Source organism: Brienomyrus brachyistius, unplaced genomic scaffold (assembly GCF_023856365.1).
Source record: "Brienomyrus brachyistius isolate T26 unplaced genomic scaffold, BBRACH_0.4 scaffold40, whole genome shotgun sequence".
In the NCBI taxonomy this organism is placed as follows: domain Eukaryota; kingdom Metazoa; phylum Chordata; class Actinopteri; order Osteoglossiformes; family Mormyridae; genus Brienomyrus; species Brienomyrus brachyistius.
In genome coordinates this window covers 249,780-258,746 of record NW_026042315.1, presented here as the reverse complement: position 1 = coordinate 258,746, position 8,967 = coordinate 249,780, and the positions used below count along the sequence as shown (strand labels likewise).

The 8,967-nt window shown below is 51.7% G+C and overlaps 1 long non-coding RNA gene and 1 other non-coding gene across 2 annotated transcripts; one reads left to right on the top strand and one right to left on the bottom strand.

Annotated features, from left to right (window-relative positions):
* Nucleotides 1-3,375: 3,375 nt before the first annotated feature.
* On the bottom strand, nucleotides 3,376-4,089 carry LOC125722627 (uncharacterized). The gene is made up of 3 exons (XR_007386492.1): nucleotides 3,939-4,089; nucleotides 3,545-3,827; nucleotides 3,376-3,432 (listed from the first exon to the last, which is right to left on the bottom strand). It is a non-coding gene; the product is annotated as an uncharacterized LOC125722627 (long non-coding RNA).
* Nucleotides 4,090-7,274: 3,185 nt separating this feature from the next.
* Nucleotides 7,275-7,357, top strand: trnal-uaa (transfer RNA leucine (anticodon UAA)). The gene has a single exon. It is a non-coding gene; the product is annotated as a tRNA-Leu (tRNA).
* The last annotated feature ends 1,610 nt before the right edge of the window (nucleotides 7,358-8,967 follow it).

Genomic DNA, 8,967 nt, shown 5'->3' with positions numbered 1-8,967 from the left:
TCAATACAAAAAAATTAATGACCATCTCAGAGTAGCTGTATAAAATGTACAGTTTATGTAAAAAAAAAATACAGACACAGAACTGCTGCAGTACAGACTTTTATTTGCAAAAGGACATTACTGCAAGATATGCAAACAGAAAAAGCACCGGAATTATAATAAAAAAACAAAATCATCTTCTATTCTGCCCGGTCTTCTGCATTTGGCCACATGTTCTCATCCACATCACACCTGATATCTTCTCTGGCAAGGCATCGTGGGAAGAATCTTTTGGCATGCCTTATCCACCCCTGGCAGTGTTCAGCTGTGATGTCTTGGCATGCAGCATCCATTGCATCCAGGAGGGACATTTGGTCATGTGGACGATGGTCAAAAACCTTCCATCTCCATGCTGAGAAAAACTCCTCAATGGGGTTGAGGAAAGGGGAGTAAGGGGCAAGGAAATGGGACATCATCCTTGGATGGGCGTCACACCAGGCTGTGACTGCACGGGAATGGTGGAATGCCACATTGTCCCATGTGATAACTGTCACGGGTCGTGGGCAGCGATCGCGGGCAGAGCGGCGATCGTGCGGGTAAGGAGCAGGCAGGCAAGCGGGATACGGGAAAACGGGGGTTTATTCTTAGGAATCGGGGCAAGGGACATCAGACACAGACTGACATCAGGTAACATCAATGACGGACCAAGGACTCGGGTAAGACACGGACTGAAATACACAGGACTGATTGAAAATAATCAGACATAGCTGGGTACAATCCGGGAAACACACGTGGGTAGGCAGGGGGCGTGGCACACAGGAGGAGCCGACGAGCAGAGCATGACAGAACCCCCCCCCAAAGGCGCGCTTCACCGGGCGCGCCAGGGAGGAGGCGACAGACGGGACACGGGAACCGGGACCTGGAGCAAAAAAACAGAACCATCAACGAGAGACGGGAAACAGGACCGAGGCACAGAACAGGGCAAGCGACAGGACATGAGACAGGAGCTGACAAAGGGACGGGAAGGCAGAGAGACAGATCTGGAAGGGAGACACAGCGGGAACAGGAGGAACAAAAGGACCAGGAGTGAACGAAGGGAACAGAGGAGGACGAGGAGCAGAGACGGGAGGAACAAAGCGAGGGGGAGCATAGACAGGCGGGACCAAGAAAGGGGAAGCAAACGAAGGAGGGACCAGGGCAGGAGAGAAGGGAGAGAAGGCGGGGGAACAAAGGGGAGCCCGTGGGAGCCCCAGCGGACGACGGGCGGCAGCCGGAGGGGCCACAGACGGCCGGGAGGCCGGAGCCGGAGGGGACCGAGAAGGGGCCGAGGAGACAGGGCGAGGGACCCGCGGAGGGGCCAGGGAGGGAGCAGGAGGGAGCACCGGGGAAGGGGACGAGGGAGCAGGAGGGGCCCACGGCGAAGGCCCGGAGGAGGGGGGAGCCGCAGCAGGCGGCGACGTCCGGCGGAGGGCCGGAGGTAGGGGCCCCGCAGGCAACCGAGGAGCCACCGTCGGGGAGCCCGCAGGCGACCGACCAGGCTCTGGAGAGGGGAGCGAGGCGGGGCGACGAGGCACCGGAGGGGGACCCGCAGGCGACAGCCGACCCGGAGGGCCAGGACCCGCAGGCGCCAACCGAGCCCCAGCGCAGGCGAGGCAGGGCGAGCCAGGGGGCAGGGCGGGCGGGACCCCAGCCCTGCGTCTGTGTCCCCTCCCCTTGCGGGACACAGACAGGCCGACCCTAGGTCGGGGTCGACGTGGCCGGGGCGAAGAACAAGGAGTCACTAGTTCTGTCCCCGAGGGGTCCCATTCCAGCTCCTCCACCTCGGAAGAGGGAGGAGCCAAGATGGAGTCATCCGGGACCACCTCGGGGACTAGGGTTAAAGGGACAGGAGCTGCTGCAGGCGGAGGGGGCGCCTCTGGAGCTGCTGCAGGCGGAGGGGGCGCCTCTGGAGCTGCTGCAGGCGGAGGGGGCGCCTCTGGAGCTGCTGCAGGCGGAGGGGGCGCCGGGACAGGAACAGGAGCGCGGTCAGTAACAGGAGCGCGGTCAGGAACAGGAGCTGGCTGCAGTGGGGGCACCTGCCCGGGAGCTGCAGGTTGCTGCAGTGGGGGCGCCTGCCCGGGAGCTGCAGGTTGCTGCAGTGGGGGCGCCTGCCCGGGAGCTGCAGGTTGCTGCAGTGGGGGCGCCTGCCCGGGAGCTGCAGCAGGCGAAGGGGGCAGCGAAGGCGGCTGCGCGGGCGGCAGCGAAGGCGGCTGCGCGGGCGGCAGCGAAGGCGGCTGCGCGGGCTGCGGCGGCCGCACGGGAGCGGGGTCCGCGGGCGGCGGCGGCCGTTCCGACGGCGTAGCCGGGACCGGTGCTCTCCGGACAGGAGAGGCTGCCTGGGGAGACAGCTTAGCTGAGCTAGGGACCATCCGGGCGATTGGGGAGACATCCCGATCCTCCTCCGGGAGGGCCGCCGGGATGAGGGCACATGCCCTTAAGGCAATCGTCGGGGCGATCGCCGGTTCCTTCCGTCTCCTCCTCCGGCTCTTGGTAGCGGCGGGAGGTGGAGCTACGTCCGCCAATGCGGACGGCGGAAGGACTGGTCCCCGCTCGCTGGGAGCGACTGAGCGCTTGGTCCGGAGCTGAGCTATCCGCAGGAGACCCTCGCGCAGCTCCTCGGCCAAGCGGGCTTCTAGGTCGAGGGCTAGCTGGCCGAGGGTCCTCTCACACCAGCGGACGAGGCTCCACGCTGGACGATCCTCAATGATACCGGGTTGGGATCTCCAGTACGCTACCTGGTCTCCGAGGCGGAAGTACTCCTCCTCGGAGATGTATTCCGCCTTGTTGTGGTCCGTCATTCTGTCATGGGTCGTGGGCAGTGATCGCGGGCAGAGCGGCGATCGTGCGGGTAAGGAGCAGGCAGGCAAGCGGGATACGGGAAAACGGGGGTTTATTCTTAGGAATCGGGGCAAGGGACATCAGACACAGACTGACATCAGGTAACATCAATGACGGACCAAGGACTCGGGTAAGACACGGACTGAAATACACAGGACTGATTGAAAATAATCAGACACAGCTGGGTACAATCCGGGAAACACACGTGGGTAGGCAGGGGGCGTGGCACACAAGAGGAGCCGACGAGCAGGGCATGACAATAACATATATTGGCAAGTGGTCTCCCACCTGTCCCCTTTCTACCTCTGGCACCAGTCTTTCGTGCAGGTCTTCTAAAAACAGGAGAAGGCGGTTGGTGTTGTAGGAGCCAATCTGACATTTATGCAGGAGTGCACCGTTGTTGGAGATTGCGGTGCACATGGTGATGTTGGCTCCCCTCTGGCCCGGCACGGTAACTGTGGCCCTTTGGCCTATTATGTTTCTCCCACGGCGACGCCTTTTCGCCAAGTTGAAGCCAGCCTCGTCAACATAGATAATTTCATGTGGGACTTCATTGGCCTCCAACTCCATGGCTCTCTGAAAGTAATTAGACACAGTGTATGTAAATGCTGTGCTGTACTGTTATAGAGTAGTTTGCTGCAAAACACACTGTGTATAGTACAGTAATGACTGTACTGCATAACCTTACCTGGACGTATTGGTGACAGAGTTCTTTGATGCGCTTACTGTTCCTTTCAAAAGGAACTTTGCATAGTGTTTTCATTTGGACTCTGTGCTTAGCTAGAGTCTGAGAAATGGATGTTATGCTTATTGCTGCAATGTTCCCAAAGACAAGGTTGTCCTCTACAACTCTGGACTGAATGTCCTTCAGTTTTATTTCATTGTCCGCAATCACCATGTTGACAATAGCAAGTTCCTGTTCTTCATTCAAGAGCTTTCCTCTGCTCCCTGAGGGAGGTAGACGTTGAGTCCTTAGAGGGACAAAATACAGTTACATATTAGAGACTGGAGGCATACAGTCACTCTAATACAGTAAATGGTAAAATTATTTACACTTTGCTGTAGGAGAAGCAATATCCTACCTGTTGGTTTCTCTGAGAATACGGACAATGGATGCCACTGTGTCCCGGCTGAGATTTGGCTGTACTTGTTCCCCAGCCTCTCTGTATGATAGTCTGTGGTTTATGACATGGTCAATGATAGTAGCTCTTATTTGATCAGTTACCCTACCTCTGGTCCTTCTTTGAGCGCCACCACGCATTCTAACTCCTCTCCCTTGTCCTGGTGCTCGTCTTCCTCTCCCTCGTGCAGGCTTTCTTTCTTTCTTTGTTGCTCTATATTGTTCCTTTTCTACACAAGATAGAGAGAGATGCAATACCGCTTTTGTCAAAATGACAGGTCGGGTCAAAGGTCACGTTCAAAAGTTCAGTGGGCGGAGCTTATGTTGTAGTGGGTTGAGCTTGGTTGTGTAACTGACGCAATAGCATGTGGATTTAATTATTTATTTAAATATTTTTTTTTGTCTTCTTCCCCGGGGGTTGGTTGTGTAACTGATGCAATGGTATTTGGATTTAATTATTTATTTATTATTTTAAATGATTGTGGCTTAGGGGGCATGGGTTGGTTGTGTTAGTGATGCAATGGTATTTGGATTTAATTATTTATTATTTTAAATGCTTATTTTAAATGTTTATTATTTTAAAATGATATTGAGGAGAGTGCTTATGAGTGTGTATTATTTTAAAAATGATATTGATGAGAGTGCTTATGAGCGTGTGTTATTTGAATAAGTTATTATTATTTTGTGGGGCGCGGGCGGGAGTGAGCGTGGCTGGGTTACCTGATGGAGCGCGAGCGTACGGTGTGCGGTAGCGTGGTAAGGTCCCCGGGCTTCGGAGAATCAGCAAAGGACTTATTCACATACTGGTGCGGTAGCGCGGAAAGGTCCGCACGGCTTTGGATAATCCTCGGAGAAAGCGATGCGGGAGAGCTGAGAGGTGTGCTGCTGCGCGAGTCTGAGAGAAACTGTGAGAGACTGTGGGATAAAATGGTAAAGTTGGAGCAAAGAATGGCCATCGAGGCGCCCCCCTACCCGGCCACGCGGGCCATACATCGAGTCTGACACTTTTGCCCTCCAGTAAATTCTGTTTAAAGTTTTGTTTTCACATACGTCCCAAATTACAGATAATTTTCTTACACAGGCACGAGTAGCATCATCAAGGCCGTACCACCTGGTCATACATCAAGTCTGACAATTTGCCCGCCAGTAAATTCTGTTTATAGTTTTGTTTGTCATACATGACCGTGCAGATATGGGGTGACAGAGACAATTAAATTGTATTACGTCGAGCGGGGGGCCTTTTCCTCCTCCTAGAGGCATCATCTTCATCCGTACCACGCCCCCACGAGCAGGCCGTGTAGAATATAGGGAGCTTCGCGCTGCAGGGCCAACTCTATCTTTTCAAAAAATACAGACATGTCTGGGACTTCCGAAATGAAAGATTCAACCTCACCTTCTAAGACTCAACAGGAGCAGGAGGCCATTATGCAGCCTCCGGGGGCTCCCAGGAAGATTCATACGGCACGTAGACGGGTACCTATGATGCGACCGTCGGAAGACCCGAGGGCTATCTGGGAGCTGCCCAACGGGAATAAACTGGTCTGCCTCTTTGACAACGTTGCGGAGGAACTGCGCGTCTTTCAGGTCACCGGAGACGGCCCAGACCCCCCGAAAGACGACCCGTATCTGGTGACTTTTTCCGAAACGGAATGGGGAAACTTGAAGACTGTCGTTACCCCGATGATGGAGGAGAGCACCGACCCCGACCTTGAGGTCGAGACTGGAAGAATGGAGATGCACTATAGAGATGCTCGTAAACAGCGTACCACCATTATGAAGTGGGACGCGACCGGGGAGCTGGACAAGAGAATGGTGAATATATGGCAGTGGCCTAAATGCGACTGTTTTGGCCTGAGAATACCGTTTGTGATTTGGATGCAGATGATTCAAGAAAAGTCTGGTTACTACCAAGCGATGTTTAAGGAGAGTCGGGGGCGTAAGCAGATGCAAGAGATGACAAAACCTACGCCGTAAGGACCCCCCTCACCCCCTCACCCGCCGTCGCTATATAAAGTGGACTCTGTTACAACCCCTTTTCACAAACATCATGGCAGCAGCAGCAGCAGCAGCAAATTATAGCTACGGTGAAAGCGGGGACAATGAGGCTCCAGCAGCAACCCTGACCTCTGATCCCGGGGAGCTCCTTCCAACCCCCCCATCATCACCGGCCTCTGATCCTGGAGAGGACCCTCCGACGCCTGAGATCTGCACGCTTCTCTCCAGACCGGCTCTCTGCCGTGGGATGTTGGCTTGTATTAAGGCTATGATAGTGGGCCTTTTAACCTCAGTCATCAGGAAGCATCAGCAGAAAAACTGCTTCGGCTGCGAGGTGGATCACCCCAGTCAAAGACAACACCCTTGTCTGTTTCCTCCAGGCAGAAATTACTTTTACATACACTTTGACTCTGTGTTGCGTGACCTCTGGACCGATCGGCTGACACCCGCCTTGACCCACGTTCTATCGACCCTGGGCATCCGAGCGGCCGCCGGCAGGTTGGAGGGGGCAGTGGAAGCTATCCTGTACGATCTGCGTGAGGCCCGCAACGGCATGGTGGAAATCACTCGACTGGAACAAGATCTGTTTGAACAGAACCCAGCGTTTAAGCAGATCCTGGAAGAAGAATTTCTGACTCGTTGGGAGGCCCGAGACTAAAACAAAAAGCATCTTGTGATGGGGAACGGTATCAGCAGACCCTTACGGCGGTTTATGTTAAATGTTTTTTTAGAAAAAGTTAGTCCACTATTGTTGCGTGCTATTGATAAAAGCGATTGTCGGGATGATTATGCTTGTTGCTGCTTTCATAGAGTGTTATTTGAGATTTCTCAAGTCGGAGAAAATTATCAGCGGGGGATGGATTTACTTACTCAACTGATGTCAGAGGGAGAAAGACATTCCCCCGAAAGTCTCATACGCGCTTGTCTATCTTGTATTCCTGACAATGAATTTGATTGTAATCACATTTTTGTATTTTACGCTTTAATAGTAGATGTAGTCACCTCTAAATTTCATGATAAGCAGCCTATCGATGTTAATCAGATGCTTTCTACTCTACATACATGTATCGTTGAAAAAGCCACTATATCCACTTTACTGCATGTGACATCGCTAATCTACCTCAACAACTGTCACGGCTGTAACTAAATGTATACCTGCATTTTGAAAATGTAACCTTCACAAATTGTATACCAGCTTTTTTAAAATATATATATATATCTTTCACTAATTGCAAAAATAAAAAAAAATTAAAACTTGAATACCGTTGTAATAGTCTTTGTAAAATAACGGGTAAAAATGCTGAGCAGGGTGGCCGAGTGGTTAAGGCGTTGGACTTAAGATCCAATGGACGTATGTCCGCGTGGGTTCGATCCCCACCCCAGCTAAACTCTTTTGTAAAATAATAATAATTAAAAAACAAAACTACACAATATGGGTTAAATGTAGAAAAAACACACAAAAATTTCACTGATGTTCACTCAGTCTCTTAACAACCCCCATCCACAGTCAGCTATAAAACGCCGCACCCCGCTCTCCCCCCACTCAGTGTGTGAAAAGCATGTCTGTTGCCAAGACTACAGCTCGCGTCTTGAGCAGTTCGTACTATGACCCCAGCCAACCGGGGTCATACGGAGGTGTCTCCAGACTGCAGAGAGCCGTGCAGCAAGATACGGGGAAAAAAGTGGCTGCTGATGACATCAGAGACTGGCTGTCTATGCAAGACAGTTATACTTTACATAAACCGGTTAAAAAGAATTTCCCCAGGAACAGAGTGTTTGTTCCGAGAGCCATGTATCAGTGGCAGGCCGATTTATGCGACATGCAAGGGCTGGCCACGTACAACGACGGGTTAAAATACCTCCTTACGGTGATTGATGTTTTTTCTAAAAAAGCCTATGCTCGCGCGTTAAGAAACAAGACTGGGGCGGCTGTAACCCAGGCCTTTGATTCTATTTTAACCGAGGGGGGCGTCCCCCTCAAGCTACAGACGGATGCCGGTAAGGAGTTTTTAAATGGGACTTTTCAGAAACTTTTAAAAACTCATAAAATCACCCATTTCACTACGGCTAGTGAACTTAAAGCTTCCATCGTAGAGAGATTTAATTGAACGTTAAAAGAGAGGATGTACAGGTACTTTACGGCTAAAAACACCCGGCGATATGTGGACGTGTTGGACGATCTAATAAAGGGGTACAACCAGTCATTTCACAGCGCTATTAAAATGAAACCTGCCGAGGTCAGGCCCGATAATGCTCATCTAGTATTTGATAATCTATACGGTCCCCTGAAGAAAAAAAGCACACGGCCACGTTTTAAGTTTAACATAGGGGACACTGTGAGAGTCTCCAAGCACAGTCAGATATTTGACAAAAAGTACGAGCAGACATTTACGGACGAGTACTTTGTCATATGCGAACGTGTACCCAGATCCCCACCGGTATATAAATTGAGGGACGTGAGTGGTGAAATACTCGAGGGAACATTCTATGAAGCGGAGCTGCAGAAAGTCAAAATATCTCCGAGACGCGCGTTCAAGGTCGAGAAGGTTATAGGCTCAAAGACCGACAGAAAGGGGAAAAAGTGGATTTTAGTACATTGGCAGGGTTGGCCCTCGAGGTTCGATTCGTGGATACCGCGGTCGGACTTGATACAGGTTTAATTTTTTAAAAAAGAGAAAAAAAAGAAAAAAAAGAAAATGGACGCCCGCCCCTCTTTTTACCTCACGCTACCGTCAAACTCTTGTCTCTCCATCTTCCCCGATAACCAGAGTTCGGATTACACCGTGATGCTCTCGCGACCTATAGAGCTACGGGGGCCTTACGAAGTAGCTCTGGCTGAAATCATGTATTGTTACACGTGGCGAAATGTTACACACCCGGAAAATACTTTTGAATTGCGGGATACGGAGGCGGAGGCAAAGAGAGCGGCCGATCCTTTAGTGGACCTACCTTACCTTTTTCCTCGGAAAATTAAAGTGGGCTATTATGAATCTCTG